The sequence below is a fragment of the Carettochelys insculpta genome, chromosome 2 (genome assembly GCF_033958435.1).
Source record: "Carettochelys insculpta isolate YL-2023 chromosome 2, ASM3395843v1, whole genome shotgun sequence".
NCBI classification, from domain to species: Eukaryota; Metazoa; Chordata; order Testudines; family Carettochelyidae; genus Carettochelys; species Carettochelys insculpta.
The window spans coordinates 148,688,416-148,691,508 of NC_134138.1; the positions used below are offsets into that span (position 1 = coordinate 148,688,416).

The 3,093-nt window shown below is 44.2% G+C and overlaps 1 non-coding gene across 1 annotated transcript; it reads left to right on the forward strand.

The window, feature by feature from the left end:
- The first annotated feature begins 2,328 nt into the window (after window positions 1–2,328).
- TRNAS-UGA (transfer RNA serine (anticodon UGA)) lies at window positions 2,329–2,411 on the forward strand. Its single transcript has one exon. It is a non-coding gene; the product is annotated as a tRNA-Ser (tRNA).
- Window positions 2,412–3,093: the final 682 nt, after the last annotated feature.

The window sequence follows — 3,093 nt, forward strand, 5'->3', positions numbered from 1 at the left end:
GCAGCTATGGCCCCCTGGTCCATGGGTTGGAGAATAGATGCGTTGTTGGGAGGCAGAAACATTATTTTAAGGTTGGGATGTAAATCATTTACGTGTGGAGGGAGACCTGGAGCATTATCCAAAATAAGCAACATTTTGAAAGACATTCCTTTCTCCAGAAAATATGCCTTGACTTCAGGGATGAAACAGTTCATGAACCAATGTTCAAAAAGTGTGAGTATCATCCGCGCTTCTTATTAGCACGGTAATGGACTGGTAAAGTAGCCTTGCTGATGTTCTTGAAGGCTCTAGGGTTTTCAGAGTGATAAATCAAGAAGGGTTTCAATTTATACACAAAAACATACCCTCCTAATAAGACTGTTAGACAGTCTTTGAAAGCCTTAAAACCAGGTACAGTTTTTGCCTCCTTATGTATGTAGTTATGGTTGGGCATTGTCTTTCAAAAGAGACCTGTCTCATCAACATTCAAGATCAGTTCTGGCAAATAATTTTCCTCTTTTATCAGCTTATCCAATCCTTCTATGGAAGTTTCTGCTGCTTTCAAATCAGCACTGGCGCCTCCCCACTTACTTTCACATTGTGAAAGTTTGCACGATTCTTGAAATGGTTGAACCAGCCGTGACTGGCACTGAAAGTTTGGTCATAGTCATACCCCTCCTTTTTCTTTAAGCCTTCAAAAAGGCAATGAGCCTTAGCCTGTATCATCTTGAGGCTTAATGGCATGTGTTTTTGAATTTGGTCTTCCATCCAAAGCATGAAGAGTTTTTCCATGTCATGAATGGGACCAGTTCTTTTCTTTGTTATAATTGTTTATTTCATAGGTGCAGACCCTTTCACTGCTTCACGAATGGGATCACTATGGTGCTTATGGTGGATTTTGATAGGCCTAAATTATGTGCCAGGAATGACACTGTTTGACCCCCTTCGTATTGCCTCACTGTCATTATTTTCTGTTCTAAATCAATAGTTTTTCTCTTTCTTTTCTCACCACTCTTATCACTAGACTTTTCCTGTTACTGGACATGATGGTCAGAAGCAAACAAAGAAGATACAATAAGCGCAAAATAGATGAAGGAATAAAACGTAAACACGCCACCCAATCGCAGACACACAAACACAATGTGCTACTGAGAAGCAAAACAAAACGAAGAATGAGGGAGGGGACAATTTGTCAGCTGCTGCCATGATTGAGCTGTAGTTCTTATACCACGCTGCCCCCACTGTTTGCAAAACTAAAAGTACATGGTTCACAACTCGAAAATATTTTACAGTGCAGTAATATGGCGTTAATGGGAGGTTGGCCATAAATAAGAATGGTCGTAAGTCGATGTGTTTGTAAGTTGGGGACCACCTGTAGGTTTATAATGTTCCTTCCTAAACTTAAGTAGGAATTTGAGAATTAACAGCCCTTGTCACAGTAGGCATCCTTCAGTCTGCATAGACTATGTATCGCGCCCTTTAAAGTTTCAATTGAGGACTTCATTTACAGCATCTATTGTGACTATGAAGACCCACACGAGAGTGACAGTCCTTGTTGCATTTCTTGCAGATGTAGTGGGTGTCTGGCAAGTCCTTATTGTGTTTTCTGTGCACTCGCTTCTCCTCTGCTAGCTGTCTGATCCTCATCTCGCCCTTCTGAAGGACCTTTTGTAACCCCTGCCTCCACCTCCTGCGGTCGTCTGCTAGGATGCGCCTGAGGCAGCGCAAGTGGAAGATGTTCAGCCTCTTTTCCTGGCGGGCATACAGGGTCCAAGTCTCGCTGCCATAAAGGAGGGTGCTGAGGATGCAGGCTCTGTAGTCTTGCATTTTGATGTGAGTGTACAGCTTGTTGTTATTCCACTCTCTCTTGCTGAGTCTGGACAGAGTTGTGGCCGCTTTTCCGATCCTCCTATTTAGCTCAGTGTACAATGACAGGGTGTCAGTGATGGTGGACCCCAGGTAAACAAACTCATGGACAACCTCTAAAGTATAGTTGTCAATGCTGATTGATGGGGATTCAGCAACATCCTGACTGAGTACATTTGTCTTCTTGAGGCTGATGGTAAGCCCAAAGTCCTTGCATGTTTTGGAGAACTGATCCAGCAGTTTTTGAAGCTGGTCTTCTGTGTGAGACACTACAGCAGCATCGTCTGCGAACAGCATGTCTCTGATGAGGACTTCTCACACCTTAGACTTAGCTTTCAGCCTTGCAAGGTTAAACAGTTTCCCATCAGATCTTGTGTGCAGCAAGATGCCCTCTGTTGAGGATCCAAAGGCATGCTTCAGGAGGAGTGTGAAGAAGATCCCGAACAATGTCGGAGTAAGCACGCATCCTTGTTTGACACTGCAGCAGCGATGTCTGAGTGGTTAAGGCGTTGGACTTGAAATCCAATGGGGGTCTCCCCATGTGTGTTCAAACCCTGCTTGCTGTGATTTAAAAAGGGGGTGGGCTTGTCACAGATATTGGCAATTTGAATATTATGATCTCAGTAAGAGAACTGAGGACATAATTAGGTCCAAAAGCAATAAATGATTTTCTGGGGCCTGACTAGTTCGATGTTCCACTTGACACCTAACATGGATCTGATGTTCAAATGGCGGTTGGGGGCTGGATGCCAGTTGTCACAACTGTAACAGTTGTGATATTTGGTGTCTTTTTTAAAGGCCTAATTCCTAGACACATGCAATTATGGAAGTCTTAGCCTTATTTTTCAAAAGGGACTTTCTTGATGTTGATGGTTGTGTGGTAAAGCTTGAAAGCATGCCCCTTAACTGTTTGATCACTAGGCTACGTCTACACATGAAGCCAACATCGAAATAGCTTATTTCGATGTAGCAACATCAAAATAGGCTATTTCGATGAATAACGTCTACACGTCCTCCAGGGCTGGCAACGTCGATGTTCAACTTCGACGTTGCGCGGCACCACATCGAAATAGGCGCTGCGAGGGTACGTCTACACGCCAAAGTAGCACACATCGAAATAAGGGTGCCAGGCACAGCTGCAGACAGGGTCACAGGGCGGACTCAACAGCAAGCCGCTCCCTTAAAGGGCCCCTCCCAGACACAGTTGCACTAAACACCACAAGATCCACAGAGCCGACAACTGGTTGC